Below are 18231 nucleotides of genomic sequence, written 5' to 3'. Positions count from 1 at the left end.
CGAATTTGCGTTCTTTGTTGCGTTTTCGTTATAAATCAAGTATCGTAAAATGCCCTAGCATTTTGATTCTTTACACCTCATACAAAGAGTACATTTGTTTTCAGGATGACATGTGAATCAAATTGACGGCGGCTTATTTCATACAAGATAAATAATACCAATACATTCAAATGACCCCAAACAATTGTGTTTTACAAGTGAAATGTAATCATATACCAATTCCAACAGTATACAGGAAAGTAAATCAACGTAAAATGTTTCTATTTAACACCAACAAATTTGTATCACTATCAACGTCTTTAAAATACATAATTTACACACGTAGGTATTAATACATGGTTCATGTTGTGTTTCCGAGGTAGCCATACCCGTATCAACCACCACCATGCAAACTGAAAACACCACACGTATTGACATCGACTGAAAAAATGCATAATATAGTGGAAATTTTATAAATACACAATGATTCAAACGCTGAACTTATTCAATTAAATGCGCCATTTATTTCAACAGTAGCTATAAAAAAAAACAAACAAGGAACATGGTTTGGAGTTTACTAAACTTCTTAAATTCAATATTTCATCGTAAATTTAACGATAAATATCCGTCCTATTAAACTTATTCACTTAAGCTATGATGAAATAACGTGACAATACGACGGCCTATGAGTTATATTAAGTTATATATATGCCTTTCCTCATGCTGCTTTGTGACATGTTGAGACAACATGATGACAAACCTTATCATCACCATCGACATCTGTGTTACTTAAGAGTACATTATGGAAGAGTTATATCTTAATTTAGAAGTTGCAAAATTCTTAAATCAGTATTTTTCGTAGAAGTTTAGTAGAACTTGCGCCATATCGTTTTAGAATTAAACATATGTTGATAGTTCTTAGTTGGGACAATTACAACATCAATCAATCGGTGCATGAGCTTAGAATGCTTGTATTAGTAGTTAGGTGATTTCACCACTGATGATTAGCTAACCAGGCAATGTAATGTCAATACATGTAATACAATATAACACCTAAACATATTTATCATACAAGAACTCTTTATATCGAGGAGGCAGAAAACAGTTTCAGAAAGAAATTGAAAAAACAACGCCAATGGTCTTAATGCTGTTCTGACAGGAAAAACAACAAAGAAAGAATGATCAAATTTAACGTTTTTGCACCTTCCGGTCGCATTTATCACCACGAATTCGACGTTTAAACAATATAACTGTTTTTAAAACAGGATAAGATTATAATTTTAACATCCAGTTATGCAAGTCTAGGTAACAATAAAAATTACCCTGTAAACTGTTCAAGATAATCGACAGGCGATGTCAGTAGACTCATGCCTTGTAACTGAAGAGTATCTGACAATGTGTGGATTTTGTAACGTACATCACACAATACAAAGTACATGTGACAGGTGAATATAACGAACAATGACCAATCCAAGAATTTTTATAAGGAATACAACATAAAAAGTTGGGCAAACGCGGACTCCTAGACATAATAGGGTTGGGATATGGTACCTAGGAGGAGTAAACATCTCCTGACAGTCGGTCACACCACCGTGAAGCCTATGTATTGATCATGTAAACGGAGTAATGCGTAGTGAAAAGCAGTGTGACAGCAACTGCCTAACGAAACAGCACGTGGTTGTTCTTCATTAGTAAATCACTGGTATCTCAAAATATCAAATGCTAGACATGCTGACACATAATGATGCCGCCTGTGAAATTGTATATATATTGTATACAACGATAGTGAAATATATAGGTTATCTACTAGTGAAGGGCAACCACGATACTAAGTCTTATCTTCCAAGATACTGAGCAGACATTTCCAAATAACCAGTCATATTAGTTGTGACCTTTGTCACGTGTGACTTCAAAGTTCATGCCGATCATATATTACTTTAGGGCCACTTATGTACCAAACCAAGTGTCTCCAAAGAGATTGAGCGGACACTATTTTTTTCATGTTCAGAGTAGTTTCACCTTTAATATTTGACATTGTGACCTCCAAAAATGAATAGGGCTGATTTACTTATCAGTACCATCAGTGTACCAAGTTCGATGTCTTCTGTGCAAAGGGTTCACGACATATTGTGCAGAAAATATACTTACTTTGTCCAGTGACCTCAAAATCAGTAGAGGACATCTACCCATCTAGCATACACAAGAGTGCACCACGTTTGATGTTTGTCAAACAAGAGAGTTTTAAAGATATTGACCAAATATTATCTTATTTTGTGTAGTTTAGCCCTTGACCTTTAATTTTGTGTCCCGAAGATCAATAGGGCATTTACTTTTGAGAAAAGAACTAGAGTACCAAGATTGATTTCTGTCAATGATGTCTCGTCCAACTACAAACGTTTAACATTTAGAATGACCTCTCTCGGTAAAAAAGGTGAAAGTAATAGACCTTTTAAAATAGAGCTGAAATTTATATACTTACCTCAAATAAAAATCATAAACAAATACGTTTCCTTTAACAAAGGTACTGTGTGGGTTGTAAAATACATCTGTGAAAGGAAATGACCATATATTACTGAGTATTGGTTATCAAGAAGTATTGACAAAAGTGGCGGATCCAGAATTTCCAAAAGGGCGATGAGGAATTCAACTTTCTTTTTGTACAGAGTTTGAATCTTTTCAACCTTATTATCTATATATACCAGTAATGCCTTGTAAATTTGTGGTGAAAATCAGGGTGCACGGAACCCCGTTCCCTCCCTCAAATCGGTCACCAAACAATATATCCGTTTAAAAAAAATAGAATCTCGTCCTGTACATTGTTTGCAGTATATACTGCATTGTAAGCCTTACAAACTGAAAACCATGTCTATGATTAAAAATAATATGAAAAAGAACGCTTTTTTGCAACGGCAAATTAATTAAGTTGCCTGAACAGATGCTAAAGGCCTGTATCGGAGTATACACAATAACCAAGGAGGGACATTGTGGTAGATTTGATTTTGTGAACCACATTCAAATAGCAGAGAGTTATTGATATATATTAGAATATTGATTCAAGTTCATCACCAGAATCTTGAAAGAAGGTATGCTCTTCATGTACGTTTGCATCTCTGGGCACAGAATAAATTTACTGTCAACATTCTGCTAAGCTGTATTTTACAGTAAAATTCACAATTGACAGCCAGTGGGCGTGATTTACTTTGTTATTATTTACACCGGATGATACCTTAACAGGTCGGCCATGGTAACATACAGAGTTTAGTTATGTTTGACATACTTAATATCATCCTCCAAAAGATAAACTGAAAATACAATTTTGTTTTCTATTTGCATTGATTATGAAATCATCCCTTTGTACATTTCATAATGCTGAGTGTTCAAAATCCTTACACTGGAGTGAATGGCTGTCAATTATGAAATAAAAGATTAATACTCAAATAAATACTCCAACAAATGATCCATGTTTCACAAAAATTCAGTCTACACATATGCATAGGTAAAATGCCACGTCCACGTCATTCATGTCTTGTGTGAAATATTTCGCCTTGAAGTTTGGAAGTTATTTTTTGCTCGACATATTTTTTATCACTCCATCTCCATGTTGTAAAACCATTCTCCAAAGCCTGTCATGTATCTTTCTTTCCTAGTTTTGAGTCCCGGAACGAGGTGGTGTAAATGGCTCAATTTCCCACCGTAACTGCAATGTGTTTGTAACTGTGATGCATGCATAGTTTACATAGGCTGAATGGGCATTCTTCTTTGTTACTCGGTATCGTGAAGGATGATAAACCTTTTTTCATCATCATTATTGACACTGCATTAAATTTCCAAGCACCCAGTAGATTTCATATCTGTTTACACCTCTTTGTTCGCGCATTGTGGTGGTACACCTGTTTAAATGGTTTTTTAATCGCCAAATGTATCTTCCTGTGAGTGTAATGAGACAATCTAAGAGCGAAAACTCAAATAACTATACAAGTTTTTAAGACGTATATTTCAATGTATTTCACCAATATCCAAAATTTATTTCTGCTTATCCTAATTTTGCTTAGAAAAGACCACAAAACGTTCTCTAAATGATTGCTGAGTAGGTAGTATTATAAATTATAATTAATGTGGAGATGTGAAGTCTAATCAACCTCTTACATGATAGCATGAGCGATAGGAGAATGGTTTATTACTTCCATGAAATTTGGCTCATGGGCCAAAATAATGAGAATTTTGTTGGGATTACTGTCATTAATGTTAATTCACTGAATAGTCACTCCTTTAGCTGAGTAGCACACGTTATTTAGCTCCTTAGTTATCGGCATGCTGGAATTTATTCTTAACTTGGCTTCTGCAATAAACACCGCTCAGCACTACATTTGTTTAGTTCCACTACCAATGACTTTTCAAGTAGGTCTTGATCGGCCTTTAAGGTTTGTTTGACAAATTGACAATGCGTTGAGAGCATTCTATTCTGGATTACATCAAATCTCAGTAAAAACAGATTCAAGAAGCGAGATATCATTAAAGTAAACTATGCAATAACAGTCATTTTTATACGCTTTTAGGAATTCGTAAGTTTTCAAAACAACAAATATGAAGAGTAGAATTCCTTGTATTTCTTTAACAGTAGTACTGGAAACAGTTTGGGTTTTTTTTAATATAAATACAATATTGTTTTTACAGAACGTTGATAGTATGGATCATTTTCAATATCAACACCAGGTTGATTTCACGGCAATGTTAAGGGTATTAGCGTATTGCTTGAGGAATTGAAGACAATTTTGTATAAGGTAAGGGTTGCATCATCACCACATATCAATGCCCAACTAAATCAAATGCACAATAACAATGGAGGAAATAATAAAAGTACGAGAAATATATGGGGTCAGGGATATGGACGACTATCAGGAAATGCGAGCTGTCACTGACCAACCTCTACAAAACTAAACTTCCGCCTATCTCAATTTATCTTCATGATACGAAACATTTATTTACATATCGTCACGCGGTGTTTTTTTTAATATAATGATAGGGGCATATGCACGTATTTAGCAGGAACTAGACATAAACCGGATAACAAGAAGAATATGTCCAATAGTATGTAGTACATGCAAAACAAATCTTAGCAATCAATAAATGTATATATTCTCGACAGAGACGTTAAACAATGTACACGCAATCAATTTGCTTTCCCATTCTGCCATATACGTTGCTCTGATTTCTATTTCGCTGTGCACATAGTTGAGAGGTGTGTTACATATACTATCATGCATAATAGATGTACATAACCTTATGATACAACTTGATAACTTTGATAGAAAATGATGATTATACCACCGTAATTATCGAAAAAATCAGTATGTCTTTGGTTGTTTTGTGCATGAACCAAATGTACTTTCAATCTAAATAAACTGGATAGTTTGCTTACACGCAAAGGTCCAAAGGCCTCTTAATTAAATAATTCGAGAGATGGAAGAACAAGGAAGAGGTAAGCGACGCGTAAAATTCATTTGATTAGCATGATATCGAGTTCTTCAATGGAATTAAAATACACCACTTTCCAATAAAAGTTTACCACCTCATACATTTTCAATATTCTGGTATATATATTTGAAGAGATGTATCACTCTAATAGTTGAACATTTACTCCAATAAACTTGAATTATGAATTACATTTATTCATACGTTGACGCCTTTCGTGATATTTACAGTCCACGAGTACACTCCGAAATACACAATACAGTCCACGAGTACACCCCGAAATACACAATACAGTCCACGAGTACACCCCGAATAACACAATACAGTCCACGAGTACACCCCGAAATACACAATACAGTCCACGAGTACACCCCGAAATACACAATACAGTCCACGAGTACACCCTGAAAAACACAATACAGTCCACGAGTACACCCCGAAAAACACAATACAGTCCACGAGCACACTCCGAAATACACAATACAGTCCACGAGTACACCCCGAAATACACAATACAGTCCACGAGTACACCCCGAAATACACAATACAGTCCACGAGCACACTCCGAAATACACAATACAGTCCACGAGTACACCCCGAAAACACAATACAGTCCACGAGTACACCCCGAAAAACACAGCCCGCCGTTGACCAAAAACCCATGCTTCACCGTGGGCAAAGAAAAAAGTCGGTGCCTTTGAAGTTGCGATTTCTGTGCCAGCCTTGAATCCGAGAGCCCTCCGCGTGACACGGAGTGTCGCGGTGTATTTTCACGGTGTCACACGGGGGATAAAATTACAAAATACTAATAAAATATTAATTATTCAATTATGGCTTATGGCGTTTGAGCAGAAAGGGATCTTTATCGCGCTACATTTTACACGTCATAAATCGAGACAGGCTCCTGACAAACAAGTTAATGATACAAGGGTCTCGACAAGTTCCCCAATATTTTACAATATAGTGTGACCTGTGTCAGGACTGATATCATATTTTACAATATAGTGTGACCTGTGACAGGACTGATGTAATATTTTACAATATAGTGTGACCTGTGACAGGACTGATGTAATATTTTACAATATAGTGTGACCTGTGACAGGACTGATGTAATATTTTACAATATAGTGTGACATGTGACAGGACTGATGTCATATTTTACAATATAGTGTGACCTGTGACAGGACTGATGTAATATTTTACAATATAGTGTGACCTGTGACAGGACTGATGTACTATTTTACAATATAGTGTGCTATGTGACAGGACTGATGTAATATTTTACAATATAGTGTGAGCTGTAACAGGACTGATGTAATATTTTACAATATAGTGTGACCTGTGACAGGACTGATGTACTATTTTACAATATAATGTGACCTGTGACAGGACTGATGTAATATTTTACAATATAGTGTGACCTGTGACACGACTGATGTAATATTTTACAATATAGTGTGACCTGTGACAGGACTGATGTAATATTTTACAATATAGTGTGACATGTGACAGGACTGATGTAATATTTTACAATATAGTGTGACATGTGACAGGACTGATGTAATATTTTACAATATAATGGGACCTGTGACAAGACTAATGTAATATTTTGCAATATAATGGGACCTGTGACAGGACTAATGTAATATTTTACAATATAGTGTGACATGTGACAGGACTGATGTAATATTTTACAATATAGTGTGACCTGTGACAGGACTGATGTCATATTTTACAATATAGTGTGACCTGTGACTGTACTGATGTAATATTTTACAATATAGTGTGACATGTGACAGGACTGATGTAATATTTTACAATATAGTGTGACCTGTGACAGTACTGATGTAATATTTTACAATATAGTATGACCTGTGACAGGACTGATGTAATATGGGTATATTTCTAGTCCGGAGAAGGTTGATTGGGCTTGATTATGTTTCGTCATGGCGATATTCTTCACTCAAATTTAGACGGCAGCAGCTGTAGGTAGAGTAACCCATATTTACACCTATGCTAAATGCTTACGGCCTTAGGAGTGGACGTTTTTTAACATGTCGACGTCTGCCACATCACGGAGCTTACGTTCTGAAGGTCATATCCGAAAGATCCGTGATTGTTACTTCTATATACCAAGCCTTTGGAGAAGAGGCAGTCATTACCTATATATGAAGGTAAAGGCCTCACGGCGATTGTATCCGGTCGATAAGGGATGCTTACTACCCCTAGTGAACTAATTCCACCTCTGGTATAAGATTTGATCAATGTTCGTTATCTTAACCTTTCCAAATTTTATTTGATACTATACTATTTTTATTTAATACTATTTCATTATCTATTAGTAAAGTGATATGCAATTTGTGAATGTTCCTTCGTATTATCAACGATTTCCATGAGCATGAAAGATGAAGATAACGAGCAGTAATCAGTCTCACAACTCCTAAAATCAATACGAAATAGATAGTTTGGCAAACACGGACCCCTGGACACGCCAGAGATGGGATCAGGTGCCTAGGAGGAGTAAGCATTTCAGCAAAACTATTGACCACTTCATGGTTTGACTGTTGTTGCACTATGCGTGAATTCTGCTACAAATGTGATTCCGCTTTTCAACGATAACATTGAATTTTATAATACATATTTTTATTGCAAAATTTTTGAGCAATGTTCCCTGAAATATCAACACAGATTATTCTTGGTAAATATATAAATTAAAACATTGTGTTTCTCTTAATTGCAAATGGGGAAATACAACTTTTTTCGTGTATCTCGAAGTCAATGCTTACCAGATCTCCGCGGGAATAGTTTTAACTGTTTTCCTGATGTACATGAAATAATTGAATATGGTTGGTGTATTTGCAGTTTGTGCATATGGTTATTATGTACATGAAGACAGGGGATGCTTACTCCTCCTAGACATCTGATCCCATCTCTGGTATATCTAGGGGTCCGTGTTTGCCAAACTCTCTATTTTGTATTGCTTATAGGACTTATGAGATTGATCACTGTTTGTTATCTTCGCCTTTCATGATTGTATAATGTTAGTGTATTTGAAGTTTGTGCATATGGCTACTATGGAAAACGCTCTACAGAAATATGTGGCAAATGTAAGGATGGCAGTACGTGCAATAAATCAAATGGGAGTTGCAATTTTGGTTGCACAGATCAATGGCTGTCTCCAAAGTGTCAAGGTAAATGTATTATGTAACAGTGAATTTGATTGGTTAATTGTCAGTCAGTAGCATCTGTATGTCGTTAATGACCTAATGCAAGATAAGACTGTGGCTAGTGTCAGAATTAAAATGAATGTTTTGATATCATCGTCCTTCATTCAATTCAATCGTCTGATCACGTTGAAAATTGATGGTATGGAATAAAGATGCAACATTTGGAACAGTAAGATTCATATTGATTGGAGTTGGCCAAACATGGACCACTGTATATATCAAAAGTGGAATCAGGCGCCTTAGAGGAGTAAGCACCCCCTGTCGACCGTCCACACCCGCCATGAGGTCTTTGTTTTGATGATCTAATCCCTGAAACCATCCTCTACAAGACATTATCACTGCCTCCTGTATACAATGCCACTCTATGAAGTCAACATCCATCTGTTCAAATGTGAAACTTGACTAATAAAACACGTGATATTGACATAATCACTCCACCGCGATACACACAATGTCGCTTTGTGAAGTCAGCACATATTTGGTCTATTATGAAGCCAATGTGAAGATAAGTATATATATTTGCGCTTAGTAAAGTTGATTCATTTGATTTTTTTTTTTATTGATTGATTTTTGATGTTTTCCGCCACACTCAACACATTTTTAATTATATGGTGGCGCCCAGTTTTTGTTGGTGGAAGAGAGAACCCAGATACAATGCAACTGGGAAGAGACCACCGACCTTCCGAAAGCAAACTGGGAAACGTTCTCACTTACCGGCGCGAGCAGGATTCGAACCCGCGCCGACAGAGGTGAGAGGCCGTGTGATTTTGAGTGCGATGCTCTAACCACTCGGCCACGGAGTTGATTCATTTGATGATGAACTTATTTTTGATGAACTTATCTTTGAATTACCTTTCGTGAAACCAATGTTGATATCGGCACCACATACAATGGAAGTTGTATAAATGGCTGTGAAGAGGGGTGGAGAGGCATATCTTGTTTGACGGGTCGGTGACATATCTTTATTCATTGTTATCTTATTCATTGTTATCTTATCTCAGTAATGTCATTATGCAAGTAATTAATGATTTCAAATTTTAATACTTTAAACATTAAGTGCAGCTATAAAACTTTCATTAGGACTGACGTCGTTTGAGTATCCTAGTGCTAAAATATTTAAAATATATAAATTTACACTTTGAATAAAGAGAGTATTAACTCAACGTTTTAATGTTGAAAACGTTCCACGTAGGATCACAACTCATCATTTTCATTCATATATCGATTCGACACAACCTTGTGAACTCGAGATAAGACACCACAGAGACCCCCACGTCTGCTTCTTACTTAGATACTTCATTGAAAATGAATATTAAGGACAACTTCAAAATTCAACTTTATGAAAGACAGTATGATTTCAGCTTCTCCATCGTCAATTCCCCATGTTTCCTAACAAAATTACATTATCGCCTGCAAATGGTGTTTATAGCTCTCAACTGATTCGATACGCAAGAGTTCGTTTTTCGTATGATCATCTTTTTAATCGATGGAGGCTACTCACAAAACAAGTTGATGGTTCAGGGGTTTTTTCAGTCTTGTTGAAAGTCAGCGTTTCGCAAATTTTATGATCCTTATAATGATCTAGTTTTCTAATACAACCTATTTTTAAGTCAAATTCTGTCTGACGTTTCATATTGATTGTTAGGCCAATAAGCCGCTCTTGGCACACTGACTTTGATTGGGGATTACTCTGCTTACCGGATCACGATACGAGGCGCACGGCGGTTGTGAGTGGTCGACGTGGTATGGGGATGCTTACTCCTCCAAGACATGTATGCCCATCTCTGGTGTATACCCAGGGGTCCGTTTTTGCCCAAATACTAGTTTTGCATTTCTTAAAGAATTTACGAGATCAACCACAGTTTGTTATCTTCACCTTTCATCCAAATCTTTCCCTTTTTTAAAAATACCCTGTTGCTTTACATATCTCTGTGAATAAACAACTGGAACAGGATGAACTTAACGGAACGATATGTGTGATGTGCGGCTCCTGTTGTTTACTTCTAAAGAAACGCACGTAATAAGCTGGTACAATGAAATCTTACATCATATAGTGTTGATTAACTATGCCTTTATCCCAAACCATATAACACTTCTGTTAGGTTAAATAACGCGTCATACCACTGCAAAACACCACCGTTTTTTAAGATAATCGTTGTATCTACATAAAAGGATCAACATTAAAATAAACAATTTTATCTGGAAATATATAATTAATAATTAATAAATTGTGCCAATAAACAACGAAACGCTTGCTTTAAAGTTACTGCTTGTACCTTTAATTTTGTTTCCTATTTGAGGTGAAGTCCGTAAGCCATGATAAAAACTTACTTGACTAGTACACATCGTAAAATGAAAGCTTTCGTTTTCGATAAACTACCCTGAAATTGCAGAAAGAAAGTAAAGTGGTGGATCTAAGACAATTTTCGTCTTCGTTTAAGGACAACTTATATTTTATCGACACTGAAATGGTATGATCATTGTGAACTTTACCTCGTTTTGCTATGGTTGATTCTGATCGGGGTTACATATACGAACCAAATATTCCCCGCAATGTAGATGCACCTAGACAGTTACTGAAATTGATAAAACAAGTCATTTCACTCGGTAGGCGTCAAATATAGTGTAGATTATTCAAAACAGATTGGACAGAAATAAGTAATACTTAGTTGATTGAATGGTACATAAATCTTCAACAAGCATATATAGATGATCGATAATGATTTGAGAGAGATAGAGAGAGAGAGAGAGAGAGAGAGAGAGAGAGAGAGAGAGTAAACTTCATATGCAAACAACGAGCTTCTCTTCAAATAATCCGCGGTGACCATAAGGTTAGAGCGTTCGCCCCGCATACCTAAGTCGTTAAAACAGGTAGTGACAGTTCCATCGTTAAACGCTTGGCATTAGGTGTGACTGTCACGGGTCCTCGGAGATACAATCAATAAATCGATCAATGAATCAAATAATGGAATAAAGGAAATTGTGGATTTTTTAAGGTTGATATATGATTGTGTATATGGAACACCAACGTTTCTATATAGACTTTTCGATGAAATATAACTATTGATTTCGAGTTTCCCATTAGCAGATTTCACAAAATGTGTATCGAAAATGACAGGGTAATGGGAATACTCCAATATCCGAAACATCATTAAATGGCAAAGTGCATTTCCGCGAATTTACTGATATGATAGAGGACGTTTGCACGAACGACTTTGGGGATTTTTCCGCGCATTTACCTGTTCAATACCTGTTGGAAACTATTAAAGGGATATGGACACGATTTGAGCTGAACATTTTCATTTCTTTTCCCATTTTCAATATTTGCAATGCTTAATTAACGTATTTCTAATGGTCAACTAAAATGTGAATAGCAGTTGATATACAAGTGAGATATAACACTCACAAGTCTTTGTAATGGAAACAAGGATCGTACCATGTTTTTGTTTACATATAGATTGCTTAATATAGAATATAATGTTTACGACAAAATTAGTTGTGCCAAACACTAGAAGCTGTTTAATTGGGTTCGGAATTAACTTTCAAATGAAAAATATGCCTTAAATGGAACTTTTACCTGTATATTCATTCTATGTAAACAAAAAATGTCACACGCCTTGTTTACATAAGAATGAATTCTGAGCTCTGTATCTCCCACATACCTTGAAAACTGACACTTAAATTCTTGTTGACCATTAGAAATACTTTATCTTAGCCTTCTAAACAATAAAAAGGAAAAAAAAGAAACATAGTTAGAACAGTTCAACTCAAACCATCCCTTTAAAAATCATAGATAACATAAAACAAAACTTCTACTAACTTACTAACTTTAAACAAATTGAAATCGTGTATAGTGTTTTATTTTTCGATCTCCTGTAGTCATGATAGCTCTTTCGTAATCAGTTGCACTATCACTGGATTACCAGTACGCTATTTCTTCCCATCAGTCATACTATTATCGGATTACAAGTACGAGATTTCTACTTAATCGATTACACTATTACCGAATTACCTCTACGATACGTGAAAAGTGTTGATCAATCTCAATAATAGCTGAGGTCCTTACATATGTCAGCCGAATTAGATCGCCGGTGTCTATAGGTTAATAGAGCACCCCACTAGATATTCAGGGGCCCGGGTTCGAATACCGGTGTGGTCTGTTGCATTTAACCCCTCCCGTTATTTCCTGGAACTGACAGGTGAAAATGCCTGCCATGGGGTTAAAATCCTGGGTTGATCTACCGAAGTGCATGCGATTTTGAGTTATCTTCAAATTCAGATATCCCGTGGTGATCAGGGTTAGAATAGATCCTCAGTACCCCTTGCTTGTCGAAAGAGGCGACTAAATGGGGCGGTCCTTCGGATGAGACTGCATAAACCGAGGTCCCGTGTCACAGCAGGAGTGGCACGATAAAGATCCCTCCCTGCTCAATGGCCATAAGCGCCGACCATAGGCATAACATTTTGCAGTCCTTCACCGGCAATGGTGACGTCTCCATATGAGTGAACTACTCTGGAGAGAGACGTTAAACAAAATCTAATCAATCAACCAAATTCGGAGATTTTCCTTATTTGTAATGACAATGACCATGGCGTGTTGACGTTAATTTGTCGAATCCAAAATCACTGCATGGAAACCATGGTTTCCACGGTTTGGAAACTACGTACTTTATGCGGAAACTTATAAGATAACAAATGGTTTACGCAAGGTTTCAGTTTGGAAACTTCAAGTTTACAAGGGTTCACGGAGTGTGTAAACCTAGGCCGTCCCCAATTCCAGGTGGTTCAAATAATGGAAACTTGCTGAGACCAAGGTTTCTGCACTGTTTCCTCACTACGAAAACTGGTCGCCACCCTAGGTTTCAATAAGGTGTCAACACTACTCACACTACTTAACAGCCTATGTCTATGCAGTGCGGAAGCCTCCAGAAACGTATTAACATGAATAGCCCACCCTTCTCTAAAATATAACGACATGATTGAATCAAGGCCATGTACATCCAGTCACACTTTAGTATTAATGCAAGGTGAAGATAACGAACAGTGATCAATCTCATAACTTCTACAAACAATACAAAATAGATAGTTGGACAAACACGGACCCTTGGACAAACCAGAGGATATGTATTGTGCTCCTGAAATTTACAAATCTTTGAGCAAGAGTTTATGCAAACCAATTCTGTTTAACCCTTTCTCTACCGGCACATTTTAGAGGTTTTTAAAGACTAAATGACTGTATTTTTAAATCGATTTAAATCTGCATGGATCATGATTTGGGGTAGGCATATGACATATAATTTTGTAAGGAATTGGATCGGGAACAATTTCCTATAAAATTTGTCAATGTATCCCATGACCTCAAAGAGGTCTACGGGGTCAAAGGTCATATATGTGCACATTTTTGCAATCTTTTTTCTCTGAAATATATATATTACAACCCCTCGCACTAGATTAGAGTCAAAAATAGGAAATTCTAAATGCATGAGCTGATGTGCCTTTTAAAATACTACAAAAAGAACACAATCAAACTAATCAATTTTATTGACAAACAAATATTTTTGGTTGCTAAGTAACAACACTCATAGTACAATTTTGACCATAATGTGCCTTTCTGCATCCATTCGACACAATTTAAACGTAATTACAATCCATGATGATTAGTAAATGTCACATTATTTTAAAAATATAATCTTTAAATAGATCTTAATCATTTTAAAAGGTTTTTAACAAAAAATATGATGAAGAGAATTAAGGTCAAAGGTCATCAAATGGAAACTTCGTACTTTATATACTTGTCCATCATTTTCTAATAATATGACGTTTTGCCATTATGTTCCATTAAATAGAATAAGTATTGCAACATTAAAACAAAGATTTTTCAGTTATTGTTAATCTAAAATAATTTATTCAATTATATTTGGTTGCTAGACAACAACACCTTATCAAATGTTATCAAAAAGTACTAACCATTTTTCCTCTCCAAGTTCAACATATACGAATGTTCAAGTACTTACTTTCAATCACTAGATTTAAATGTACTTGCATCATATTTAACAAAAATGTTCTTATATTCAACCTCTTGAAACCTATTTCTAGACATCATTCTTGATAATCAGTTGTTCCGACAGGGCATGCGTTGACCAATATCTGTTTATCGACTGGAACTTCACAGCAGGCATGTATAAGATAATGCACAAAAATCTGGAAAAAAAAGTATTTCTTAATACTTAGTCCTAAATACTAATGTATTGTCAAAGCTTTTGAATACTCAGTTGGCTCTGTAAATGTTTTTGATAATCAAGACCCTCTGAAAAGTATGCATTTAATTACTTATGAAATTTTATCAGAGGTAATTGTAGTACACATTTAATAAATGAGTTACATTCACAGCCAGATTAATTTTGGTAAAGGTAATCTTTTTACTATGCATTGTATTTTTTATTTTTAATCTGGAAATCACTGCCACAATATCGGTTTTTAAAACTAGTAATACCTGTACAGTTCCTCTTCAGTGAGAGGCTGCAAACTTCCTTGGAAAGTATATGGCAACCCTTCCCCCTAGATATGACCATCTCTGCATAATGGTTGGTGGCAACACAGATGGAGAAAACCAAATCTTCTGTCAAAGACAGCTTCATAAAATCTGCAGTTCTCCGAATAATAAGGTCCCATATCTGAAAGAAAATTGCGAATAAAATCAGTATTGGCCACCATACCTTAAAACGTGTCATACCTTATAATTAGAAATTAATTAGAAATTGTTTGTCTCTTTTTATATGTATGCATCCCTAGTTGTGCAGCAAAACAAAAAACAAAACAAAAAAAAACAACAGTAAAATGGTACATACATATCAGTGTACCATGATGCCATGATTCGATTTGTGAATGTATTATCTGGATTTATTTGAATGTTAATCAAATTTATACTGATTTAACCCTATATTCAACCTCAAAGAGTCATACCAACTGAAAGCCAGGTTGTCACCCTGAATGAAATGTCACAGTTCTTGGATCAGGTGTCCCTGTGTCCTCCACATCAGCATCCTTCCAATGCATGTCTGGATTTGCCAGTAGACTGTCGCTAGCGGATGATACCTGGGAACTTCCCACTAAATATTGGGATGTCAATACCCTTTTTAAAGACGAAAAGAAATTACAATTAAGAATTGTTGGTTTATGTTTAAAAAGCAAAATCTAAGTTTCACGGTAGCATGGAACAGTTTCGCACTTAAATTTATTTACTCAAATTTATTTAAAGATAAGGTAAGGGATTGCATACATGTGTTAGAAATGAATCGAATATTTTATTATACATTGCGAGAGTAGCAGAATGGGTAATGGAAAAACATGTATCATGTAGGTGTCTGCATTATGCCTAGCATATACACGAGGGGAAATACTGAAGAAATTCAGGTTAAAACCTACAGGGTCCAGCGAAAGTACTGAAACTCTGAGGGAAAGTATATGACCCCAGATATAAAAGTAGAATTGAATTGGTTCTTCATGGTACACAGTGTCTAAATCCCCTTGCATAGTACTCTGATGGGGTGTGGATCTAGTCGAAATTCGAGAAAATCTAGGCAAGAAGGGGATTGATTGATTGATGTTTTCTGCCAAACTCAACAATTTTTCAGTTATCTGGTGGCACCCAGATTTTTTATTGGTGGAAGAGAGAACCCAGATACCTGGGGAGAGACCACCGACCTTTCGAAAGTAAACTGGGAAAACTTTCTCACTTACCGGCGCGAAAGGGATTCGAACCCGCGCCGACAGAGATGAGAGGCCGTGTGATTTTGAGCGCAATGCTCTAACCACTCGGCCACAGAGGAGGCCGGCAAGAATGGGACACGTGCCCATCAGCTCATAGCATACCAGTACCAGCATGTATGGATCACATGTAATTTATGGTCATAAGCTACTAAGTGTATATAAAATACATGCATTTGGATAAAAGAGAAATCAATATGATTTTTCATTAGCCTGTCATAATCAGACTTTGATTGATGTTAACCCACCCCCATTTTGGCCCAAACATACATTTTGTTTTTATTTCTGTTACAGAATAAAGAAAATAATTCAAATTATGATAATAAATTTTATCATTACAATAATGCAAAGTGTGTTTTCCTAACAGATTGTGTTTTCTTTTCATAGAAAGATAATTTCTTTTATAAACATGGAAAAAACTTGGAAAATAGCCTTCTCACCAGCGGTCATGAATGCCCAGTCTGATTAAAACCACCCCATCCCATTATACACTAAATCCACCCCATTCTTACACTCGCGCGTCAGGTAAGATAATTCTGGGGGAAAAAAGGGGGGGGGTGTTAATCAAACTGATTAATGCTGGACCCGGACAGGGTGTTATTCACTTGGTTTAGATATCATAAAATCTAAATAGTCCCTTTCATGAAACGACAAATTATGGCATCAAATCGCGGTTAATTAATCGTGAATTTTTCATAACATGACAAAACCGCATTTTTTTTTTCTTTTTAGTTGGCCTATGTGGCTACATCAACTTACATGTACGTACTTATACTGAATGCATGATCGTTTGGGTCATCCTGCAACAGGAGATCCAGGTCATCTTCTTCTGACATCAAGTCGTTTTAAAGATGCAAAATACAAGCGCTCACTGTGACAGTCTCGGTGAAGCTGTGTTGTTTTCGTTGAAACGGAAACACGTGTGTTATCCGGATCACAGAAAAATAAAAAGTATACAGGCTATATATAGGCGAACTTTTTTTGTTTTCTTTCTTTGGCAAAGAAAAAAATTATTACTATTCCGAACAAATTTAACGTTTATATCTGAATTTGAAGTACTTTATTTATTTATTTTTAAATTCATTCTGCCGATGTAACATTCTCAATGGGTGTTTTATGAAGTTACATGTAGGTTGTGTAACTGTTATATACCAATATTGGTTTTATGCTTTTTAAAAAAAGCAGAGATACCTGGCTGATTATTTCATACATGTATGTATGTTGTTTTAGTGTATCAACAGGTACTGAATTTACTAATAGAGGACAATACATATAGTTTTCACCACTTTATTGTGCGGCGCGCGTCGATTGCTGTTAGCGACGTCGATTTGTCGTTAATTTTTAAGAAAACCGCGCAGCATGTCCTAATTTCATTTTATCGTAATATAAAAACTACCGAGAATTATAATATGAATATGGGTCCATCAAAAAGAACATTTCCTCTACTTTTACAGGATGTATTTACTTTTCCCTATTTCCATATATAAATATAGATAAAACGCCGATCTGTTTAAACATTGAGAAATAAAATCGTAAAAAAACGTATATGTGTAAAAAAATTGCTATTTTCTTATAACTTTGCCAAGTATTAAAAATAATTTTTATATGTACTGAAAGCAGGGAATATATGCTTTTCAAAAATATTAAAAAATATTGCATTCATAGGAGAAATAAAAAAAATCATAGCGAGGGGGGAAATGGCCTTACGACAAAACGTTGCGTCATATTTAGACGAAGTCATCTTTCATTTTAAATGCTTTTTTTAATTTAATGGCTTTATTTACTC

The 18231-nt window shown here is 35.7% G+C and overlaps 1 long non-coding RNA gene across 1 annotated transcript; it reads right to left on the bottom strand.

Annotated features, from left to right (window-relative positions):
- Nucleotides 1–14201: 14201 nt before the first annotated feature.
- LOC130049332 (uncharacterized) lies at nucleotides 14202–17356 on the bottom strand. The gene is made up of 3 exons (XR_008797829.1): nucleotides 15642–17356; nucleotides 15172–15352; nucleotides 14202–14879 (listed from the first exon to the last, which is right to left on the bottom strand). It is a non-coding gene; the product is annotated as an uncharacterized LOC130049332 (long non-coding RNA).
- Between the last annotated feature and the right edge of the window lie 875 nt (nucleotides 17357–18231).

Source organism: Ostrea edulis, chromosome 8 (assembly GCF_947568905.1).
Source record: "Ostrea edulis chromosome 8, xbOstEdul1.1, whole genome shotgun sequence".
NCBI classification, from domain to species: domain Eukaryota; kingdom Metazoa; phylum Mollusca; class Bivalvia; order Ostreida; family Ostreidae; genus Ostrea; species Ostrea edulis.
The sequence above is the reverse complement of the archived record's forward strand: the minus strand, read 5'-3'. Positions and strand labels throughout refer to the sequence as shown.